The 10,695-nt window shown below is 42.7% G+C and overlaps 1 protein-coding gene across 4 annotated transcripts in view; it reads left to right on the top strand.

The window, feature by feature from the left end:
* LOC111869888 (zinc finger protein 239) overlaps nucleotides 1–10,695 on the top strand; it is a 91,948-nt gene that overhangs the window by 1,035 nt on the left and 80,218 nt on the right. The window lies entirely within an intron of this gene.

Below are 10,695 nucleotides of genomic sequence, written 5' to 3'. Positions count from 1 at the left end.
GCTGTGCGAGCAGATCCTAGCGAAACACCAGTTTCCTGTGCTAAGCGTCTTAACGATTTTCGAGGACTGATCTGTAATCTTGCCTGAATATCCTTAACCTTTTCTTCAGTCAGCACAGTTCTCTTCGATTGCTTCATCTTGTCACTCACTGAACCTGTGGCCCGCCACTTTTTCAGAAGCCTGTTTACACACGACTTTGTGGGAACTGGCGAGTCAGGATATTTCTGACGAAACCTACGTGCGAATTTTCTGTAAATGTTTTTCCTTGCAATAGTTTCGACAATAAACACACGCTGTTTAATAGTGAACTTCATTTCCACCGTCTGTCGACAGCTGTAAACATTCCACTCCACTTCCACAGCAAGACAAAGACTGACTGTTTAATGCAACCTCGGGTTCCGATTATGCAACCATCGGCGTAGGAGCACTGCAGTCGCGGGGAGGAGTTGCATCCGTTCTGCGGTGGTATGACTCACGGCAAATTGCAGCCGCGGCGCGCACGTGATTGTACGCACTGTAGATTTAAGAAGGTGAATTAAGAAATCGAAAGTAAATGGCTAATGGGCAAGCTAACTGGGAAGGTTAATGTCATCTAGGAGTGTGACACTGTGTGGTCTAATATCCGAAATTATATCCCAGAAGACCAACCTAATGTTAATAGTCGCAGGCATGAGAAGCCCAAATCTCACAATCATAAATAAAGTTTTAGAAATAAATAATTTAAATGGCCACAATTAACGAAAAAGACACTTGTAAGAAATTATCGGTAGGTAGCGTGAGAATTGACACACATTTGAAGTGAGAGAACAGGGTGCCGAGGAGAACGTTTGGACAGTAAAAGGGGTCAGGAAAGAGGAAGTTTGCAAAACTGCATAATGAGGAGCTTCAGTATTTGTAAGCTTCACAAAGTATTTCAGGAATATGAAGACGTATGAAATGGGCGCATGGAAGAAAATAGAAATGAATACACAATTTTGGTAGTAAATTCTAACACCAAAGAAACTTTCAAAGACATAGGCACATGTGGGTGAACAGTAAGATGGAACTTGACAGAAATGGGATGTGGACATTTGCACTGGATTCATCTGGCACAGGGTGGGGTCAAGCGGCCGGTAAAGAGCCTTAGGTTTTCATAAAATGCTGGATATTTCTTGACGAGCTGAGCAACTGTTAACTTCTCAAGAAGGACTCTGAACCATGTTTATTAGTTATTTTTGTGGGTTGTAAGGGGAAACTTGACACGTGAAAGAAATTTTAGAATGAAGTAATATTAAACTAAATGTAAACTACTTGTCATTTTGTTATAACATTTAATTATTTTGAGGGTTATTTTAAGACGTCAGCATCTGGAACATACAGCACCGATCTGATTTTTAAATTGTTGGAATTTTGTATAACATGTAAAGAATAAGTCTTTTATTTTGTTGAAAGCAAAACATTTCACGGTAAGTAATGCTATAGCATAAATTTAAGGTAAAAGGTAAAGTTGTCTTTGTGCTTAATTTATTAAGCATCACACCATGAAGCCGTATTGCAAAGTGGAGGTATAGTCCCATAATTATTGGCCCGGGCAGTAGACGGAGGTTTGGCTAGCTTCACGTCCCGGCTGCTTTACCCTCGGGGTAAAGAGTCCAGATTCTAATTGTATAGGGAGCTGGGTGGGCGTCACAGCCGATTTCGACGCTGTGGAGTAGAGAAAAATTGCTTGTCCCTGCCGGGAATCGAACCCCGGTCGTCAAGCCCGTAGTCCGTTGCTGTACAGACTGAGCTATCCCGACCCCCAACTAGAGGCAAAAGTTATTCTCTCATTGCTTCGCGTCCTACGGGAGGTAAAACCAGTGGCACACTCACAAAGTCTGCTATTCCCGCCACGAGGAGGTAAATTTGTTGCTAGTGTGCCGTATCTCTCGCACTGTGATGCCACGTGTAATGTCATGTCAGCTGACTGGCCTAGGTACACCAATCTATGAAATACTCGATGGTGACCTTGATATTCTAATCAGAGTTTTAGCATATATACGAGCCGTTAACTCGTATCATCTGTTATAAATTCTGCTTGCTTTTTAAACTTTTTGTTAAGGAGCTACTGCTCTATATAAATTATCACTACAATTTCTACAGCCTAATTAGATTCACATAAATAGCCTCACCAGTTGATATGCTTATAAACCCAGTACTACTGCTGCTTCTTCTTTTGATTTTTAAGTTTAATACTCTCGCGTGGTGTGATATATACGTGATAAGTGGAGTCCTGTGATTAAATTCAATTTAGCATAATTTGTATCGGTTATATAACGACTCTTCAGTAATTAGAGTGTATTAGTGTAAAGTGGTGAGATAGTGGAACTGGAAAGGATTCGGAAGGAAGAGGTCGTGGCCTGATTGAGGTACTATTCCGGGATTTTCCGATGGGCACTGAGGAATTCCGCAAACCTTCCCCCCCCGTAGAGATTCTAACTGACACTTCCTGGCTACGAGTACAGAGCGCTACTGCTACGCTAATTCCATCGGTAATTTAGTGTTATTTCATTATATCAGTTAGTGACTTTTTATACGTGTTTCATGCAAAGGTGAGATTGATATTTACGAGGGACAGTCAGTAAATAGGTCACAAATTGATACAGAAAGTTAAAACATGTGATATTCGAACCTGGAAAAACATTTATCGCTAGACGTACCCTCCACCAGCATTGAAACACTTGTCAAAACCCGCGGCATACAAGTCTTTTGGCTGTTCTCTCAGCCAATTCCGCACCTCCGGTTTCATCATCTGCGACTTTCGAACAACCTTGAGAGAATTTCTGGACCCATTTGTGAACCGCCTTACGCGACAGACACTTTTCACCACACGCAGGAAATATTTCTTTACAAATAACCTTTGAATTGAGTCCTTTTACCCACAACGAACGCACAACATAATGTTGCTCTTCGGTAGTATACACTAAAGCACGGTCGCCGTTCTGATTACTGAAACCAGCCTCTGAACATGCGCATGCGCGCCTGCTATCTAGACTGTCATGAAGCTGGACTGTGCTGCTATCTAGTGATACACATAGAAAACATATTACATCCATTACAGTTGTTTTACTTCCAGTTGTTGCTTGTTCACTGACTCTCCCTCGTATATAATGGGACCCCTCGTATATAATGGGACCGAGTTGCGCAACGCCACTGCATAGGAAAGGCACAGACGGTTGCTAGAAAAGATGAAACGCGTTGCAAGTACAGAGTCTATTTCTGTAAAACTTGTAAAATTGTAGTTGTTTATATATGAATACTGTTTCACGAGGAGATTTTAGGGATATGTACGGCCTGTCTACATACAGAGTTCCAAGTTCCTGGCTCCAACAGTCCACTAGTTATACAGGAAGATCGAAAAGTCGCGCACATCAAACTAAAAGTTGTTATATTCTTTTATTGCTAGTGGGGTGGGACTAAGTCCCTTGTAGTGCGGCCACTTCTGGCCTATTGAACCAGCCCCAGATGATAGGTGAGGGTGATTCTGGAGCAATTGATGGAATGAAAATTGGCAGGGGAAACCAAAGTACTCGGAGAAAACCTGCCCCAGCGCAACTTTGTCCACCACAAAGCTCACTTGACCAGACCCGGGATCGAACCCGGGGCGCCGCGATGGAAAGCCAGCGACTAACCGCTTGAGCTATGGCGCGGCCTAAAGTTGTTATAAATTGTATTGCAGTTAACCCCTACCGCTAGATGGTGCTGTAGGAGTACTAACAGTGAGTAGAAACGCCATCTGTCGAGTATCGGTCATACGACGTCTGCAGTATAGCTTTGTTTATTACGTGACAGGCATGCCGTTTTCCCAAGAACAACGAGTTTTCATGGAATTTAAGTTTGATCCGGTTTTTTTCACTGACGAAGCGTGGTTTCACCTTAGTGGCTACGTGAACAGTCAACACAATAGAATTTGGTCATCTGAAAATCCACGTGTTACATGAAAAGCCCTTGCACTGTCAGAAAATTGGAGTGTGGTGTGCTGTATCACGTCTTCGAATAGTGGGCCCAATTTTCTTTGAAACAACAGTGAACAGTCCGGGGTACCAAGACATCGTTACACAGTTCATTGCGCTTCTTGAAGCTGATGAACGTGAGGGTAGGTTGCAGCAACACGGTGCCACATGTCACACGTCTAATGAAACCATGCAGTTTTTTTTATTGCCTGTTTATTTACAATCAACTCTATAAAATACGCGTAGTAAGTAAATTTAGTTGTCGATACGGTCAATGTAGGTGCTGCCGGCCAATGCGGGTTCACCTTAGGTTACATATGTAAGTCTTCGGGCCACTGTCTTTTGAGCCTTCTTGCAACGGTTGGTTCACTGGTGAGAGTAGCAGTCAGTTCATTTGTATGATTCATATTCCTGTTTCTGTAGATGTTGGCCTGGGAATATATTACATCCCTGATAAATGGTATTTTTAAGTCGTCATGTAAGGTTTGGTTAGAATCATACCATGGAGCATTTGTCATCATTCCTAAAGTTTTTGATTGGTATGTCTGTAGTATTTTAGTGTTAGATGGTTTAGCACAGCCCCACAATTCGATCCCATACGTCCATATGGGTTTTAGTATGCCTTTATAGATTATCAGTTTGTTTTCAAGAGACAATTGAGATTTTCTGCCAATAAGCCAATTCATTAGCTTAGTTTTATCTTTATTTACTTAATGCTCCACAAATAAGAGAGCAGATTGTAAATACGCAGTCAGTAAAAAAAGAAGTTTTATCTTTGCCTTAATATGATCTTTCCAAGTTAGCCTCCGATCAAGGTGAAGGCCCAAGTACTTGACTTCATTCTTCATTGGGATGGATTCATTATTTAGTATGACTGGTGGACATTCAGTGTATCTGGTTGTGAACGTGATCTGAGCAGATTTATTGTTATTGATTTTCCATTTGCAAAGCCATTGTTGAAGGACGTTGAGATGTTTTTGGAGTTTTTCAGAAGCTAAAATGGGATTTAGATCCATTGCTAGAATCGCAGTGTCATCGGCAAATGTGGCTATGTTGGTCTCGTTTGTTGTTAGAATATCGGCAGTGTAGATAAGATACAAAAACGGGCCCAAGACGCTACCTTGGGGTACTCCTGCTTGTATGGGATTGTAGTTGGTTTAGTCTTCATGCAGTTCTTGCGCGAGTTTTTCGGTGACCGTCTCATTTTGAAAGGACTGTGGCCCCCCCCCCGCGTTCGCCCGATTTGTCCTTTTGGGGTACCTCAAAGGAATTGTCTATAAAAACAATCCGCATACACTGGTTGACCTCAAGGGGAACATTACGACGGCGATTAACAGCATCAGTTTACAGCTGCTCCACAAAGTGGCCTCAAACATGATAAGAAGAGCTCGCGCATGCATTGCTGAACAGGGAAGCCATTTCGAGCATATGTTGTAAAGACATCATTTGATTTTGCATTTCTAAGATGTAAGGTTATAAACATTAATAGAAAGTGCTGTATGTCTTGTAGTTTGTGCATTAAACCAGCAAAATATAATTGCTTAGTGTGATGTGCACTACTTCTCGATCTTCCTGTATTTTGTGGACGGCCTGTATATTATCGTTCTGAGGTAGTCAGACCAAAGTATATTTTAGCCATACATGTCAGCGCTGAAACAGAGAACTTAATCTTATTTACAATAACAGCGACTTCTAACAGACAATAATTTATTTCGTTTCAATTCACAACAGACTTCAATTCCCACTCACTAAACAAAATGCTTCAGGTTTAATGGAAGACATTTAAGCTAGATTACATGAATTTCTACAGTTTTGATTTACATTATAGTATACAGTATATTAACAGTAGTTCAGTATCTCATTGTTTTTTCTCACTTTCAATTGTGGAAGAGCTTATGTGCATATGGACAGGTTATTGCTCTCTTATGAGACAATTTGTAGGTTAGTTCTCTAAATTCAGAATCAGTTACCTACGCTCACACTCTCTAGCGGTTGGTTCCAGTACCTAGTAAAGGTTTCAGCTGTCTTTCAGAATGTGACCTTTCAATTGACTGGACTTTGTTGTGCGGTTTGCCCCACCATCGCTTGTACAGGCCAAGGTTTCAGACTAGGTCTGGGTTCCGCGTGAGGAGACGTATGGCAGTGGTTGCAGATGCTTTGTGGGAGGGAGGGTGACGCACTGTAACTGACATCCTGCCATAACCCACACACAGTCCACTATCTTTATCCCTTTGTAGTCGACTAAATTATTATTATTATTATTATTGCATATTATGATTATTATTATCATCATCATCATCATGGCTCTACACCCCTTTGTTAGGCATTGGTCGCTTTTTCAGTTTCTTAATGCTATAGACAGTTGGTAGGTCTCCTTGGACGGGGGATGAGCCCGTCGAAAGGCTGCTACCTACACACAAGAGAACACAGACAGAATAAACGCTCACAGACATATTCATGCTTTAAGTGGGAATCGAACCCACGACTCCAATGTTTTTGTTGGCGAAGACAGTTCATGCCTTAGACCGCGCAGCCCCTGTGATCGGCAGTCGACCAAATACGAGTACACACCGAATTCTGTTGAGAACGACCAGGTCTAAAAACACGGACAGTACATTTTATTCGTTTGTTTGTTGTTGTAAATATGTATTTTTGTTTATGTAAGGGCGATTTCGATTCCTAACATTATGTAATGTTAAATAACGTTAAATGATGTAACAGTGTATAACAAATTTTCAAATAATGTGTAAGGGCGCAACCAAGGTTTAGTGAGAGGTACTACCTAACAAGGGTACCTGTTATACGTGGCAGAGTCGTTAGGTTCGTGGAATGTGGTTTTACCGCATCATATTACAAGGCATTCACATACACTTAGGCCCTCAAAATAGTTGCCGTTGGCCGCTATGCAAGTCTGCCAACGTTGATATAGCTGCCGGAAACATTGCTGAAACATATTGGCAGGAAATTCCCGTACGACGCTTTGCGGCCATTCCACGAACTTATTGACTGTGGTAGTATATTCGGTATAGCGACTGACTACGGGCTGGACGACCGAGGGGTCTGAGTTCGGGTCCCGGTATGGTCAAGAATTTTCTGTTCTGCACGTCGTTCAGACCGGCTCTGGGTTCCACCCAACTTATCTAATGGGTGCCAGGGGCATTTTCCCCGGGAGTAAAGCTGTGGGGGCATGAAGCTGACCACTCACCTCGAGCTATTGCCGAGGTCAAGAAAATGTGGATCTATACACCCACCCGCCTATGCGCCATCATGGCGTAGTGCTTAATTAAGGACAGGGACGACTTTATGTTTTTCTTACGGTATTAAGCACACTGATCAGTAATTATTGGATCGATTTATTAACGAGAGATAACAATTGTTTATTTATACGCTGTTCTACTGCAGCACGTTTGTTAATAAACTGACGAGAAACTGAACTGTCGGAAACTCGATTCCCGGGAGCCAGAGTTGAGAATTACAGCCTGTCTTCATGGGTCGTTTACGTTTTCTTTGAGCCGCTGTCTCACGCTTGTGTCACAATTTGTGGACCATGGACGACGGCGAATTTGGGCGATGAATTTTTGGAATTTTTTATTCCATGTGAAATATTCTGTGTCTCTTTTGTTGGAATCAAAGCGTCTCACGATAAACAATGCTGCTGTAGCATAGACAGAGGTAAAGTCACTTTCTCTTGGTAAGTAGGCCAGTCTAGAAGCAAACACAGAGGAAACTAAATATATGTTGCTGTCTCGTCACCAGAATGCAGGGCAAAATCATGACATGAAGATAGCTAACAGTTAATATATTTTGGAACGATAGTTACAAATCAAAATTTGATTCAGGAGGAAATTAAGAGGAGATTGAACTTGAGTAGTGCTTGTTACCATTCAGCCCAGAACATTTTGTTCTCTCGTCTGCTGTCTAAAAAGAAATTACAAAACTATAATTTTGCCTGTGGTTCTGTACGGGTGTGAAACTTGGTCTCTGACATTAAGTGAGGAACACAGACTGAGAACAGGGTGTCGAGGAGAATACTTGGACCGAAGAGAGATGAAGTGACAGGAGGTTGGAGAGAACTGCATATTGAGGAGCTTCGTAACTTGGACTCTTCGCCAAGTATAATTAGAATGATCAAGCTAAGGAGGATGAGATGGGCAGGGCATGTAGCACGAATGGAGGCAAGAGGAATGCATATAAGATATTGGTGAGAAAGGCAGAAGGGAAGAGACTACTAAGAAGACCAAAACGTAGGTGAGTAGATAATATTAAATGGATCTGAGAGAGAGAGAGGATTGAGTTGTATGGGCTGGATTGATCAGGCTCAGGATCGGGACCAGTGGAGAGGTCTTGTGAACACATTAATGAACCTTCGGGTTTCATCAAATGCTGGGAAGTTCTGGGAAGTAGCTGCACAACTAGCAGCTTCTCAAGAGGATCTCAGATCCATGAAGTTAGTTTACTTTAAGGGAGGTGAAACTAGTTGTGCACTCATGGAGGTCCACTGCGTCACCGAAGAAGGATTAATCGACCGCGAGTCGGGAAGTTGGACGATTCGGAAACGTTCGACAACTGCGAAAGAGCAAAATGGCGTCAGTATCTGTAATATGTTGGTGATGCTAGGGCCTGAAGTTTTCTGGGGCCGACTACCGGGAGAAAGTAATGGAGAAGGAATTTCTTTCTGTACGAGATTTGAGTTGCCGGACTGTAACTGAGGGTAGTTTGAAGGGCACAGGCATGCCCCCATATCAGGATAACAGGTACGTAGACACTAAAGTACACGGAATTGCATTCCAGATGAGCGTGAACTTATTTATTTAGTTTGCAGTTTACAGCTTCAAAGGACAATCGTATGATTCTCGCAAAAACCAGCATTAACCGGTTGATCTTTGTAGGGGAGATAACAGCGTTTTCTTTGAAGTAGGAATTACATTTTTTAATTTATTTAATAAGGCGAGAGAAACATTTAGTGTTAATTGGAGTGTCTGCAATAAGATGCCGAATAGAATATTTGGATGTAAGAGATACGACATAAGAGGTATTTGGAAAAAATCTGGAATTTATGGTGTGTACTCCTCCAGAGATACTGTGACATGACGCCTGAAGGCCGGAAAATTGAAGCCAGAGGAGACGTTTATTGCTAGGCAATGGCTCTGTAAACACGTTCCCGCGGTAACGAATACGCAAGTCACAATAGAGGTATTGTCGGAAAGGATGTTTTCTGTTCGGTCTTGCAGAGTGGTTATGCAAGAAGAGAGCTGAGGTTTGTTAGTGCTGTGTGCAGTTGAGCTCTGCAAGGGAGGCAGAGAAGAGATGGCCATCCAGTTCAGGGAATATCAGGCAGGTCTGTACGGGAGTCTGTGAAGACGGGACCTGAGCGTGGGATGATGATGTTTTACATTACAAAAGTTGCTTAAAATGACGGCCGCCGACTTCATTGCATGTTCTGCGCGGCTTGCTCATGTTATACTTAACTCTTTGAAAGAGTCCCGGCATTTCCCGGACTGTTCCAGCTGCTACTGCAATTCTTGCCACGAGATCATGTTGTGTCTCGTACACCAGGCTTTGCATGTACACCCAGAGAAAGAAATCCAGTGGAGTCAAGTCAGGGGAGCCGGTTATTGGGCCCCCACGTCCGATCCAACTGTTGCCAATGGTTTCATCCAAATAGTCACGGACGACATTAGTGCAGTGCGCCAGGGCGCCATCATGCTGGAACCATATTTCATGATGGACTTTCAAAGGCACCACCTCCAGCAGCCACCGTAAGGTCTCTTGGAGAAATGTAATGTAAATATGCCCAGTAAGCCGCAGAGGTAAGAGGTAAGGGCGTCCTCCTTCACATTTCAGAGGCTCTAGAGCGTAAACAAAGCGTTTCCAGGTGTATTAACAAAACATGATCAGATTGAACCCATCTGTCTACCGCAGAGCGCTGTAATACATCCTGTACATACGTGTATATACTGTCAAGTGTAGGGAGTTGTTTGTTTTGATTGGATGATTGTTGCGCCTTGTACACAGAACTCGGGCTGCAGGCAGTACAGCGCTATCGCTATTTCCACACATTGTAGTTCATCGTTACAAACGCACTAGTGTTCTCAGTCTACACTAATCATATCCTGGTAACGGATTTGTAAGGGTCTCACTGTCACTTCAGACCACACGTGCAGTCTTCCTTTCTTTTCGTTATTCTGTAACTGCCAATTCCGAAGAATCGACTCAGTTCAATTCCTGTGCTCAGTCCTGGCGGGCTGGCGTCTCGAAACTCGACTAGACTCCACTACAATTATCTCTTCTTTATAACAATTTTGCACGGATCACGCTGAAAACACTGCCTCTCTGTTATTAAGACGTGTTTACAGCGCAGTTGCATAACAACGGAAGTTATTCGATTGTTGCTTTCGTATTTATTGCCGCTAGAATATGTTTATCGGGTCGTTGCCTATCGATGGACGTCTATTCTGACTTCACTATTCCGGCTTTCAGGCGTCATGTCACAATACGCACACAAAGAATATTGTTGGACAGTGATGATAATGGCGCAGGTGAACTGATGTTTAGCTCTCTTTCATGGGCTAAGGGAACATTGTAAGTTGGAGCCTAAGTGTTGTGTCTCAAAGAGGAATATTTTTGTAACGTTGTGGGGGTAACAGGTGCCTCCATTAACGTAAAATTATAAAAGCGAGAGAAAGGAAACAGACGCCGTTAGCCAATAATTCCACACCCTAAA

The sequence above is a fragment of the Cryptotermes secundus genome, unplaced genomic scaffold (genome assembly GCF_002891405.2).
Source record: "Cryptotermes secundus unplaced genomic scaffold, Csec_1.0 scaffold653, whole genome shotgun sequence".
In the NCBI taxonomy this organism is placed as follows: domain Eukaryota; kingdom Metazoa; phylum Arthropoda; class Insecta; order Blattodea; family Kalotermitidae; genus Cryptotermes; species Cryptotermes secundus.
This window is presented reverse-complemented; position numbering and strand designations above follow the sequence as displayed.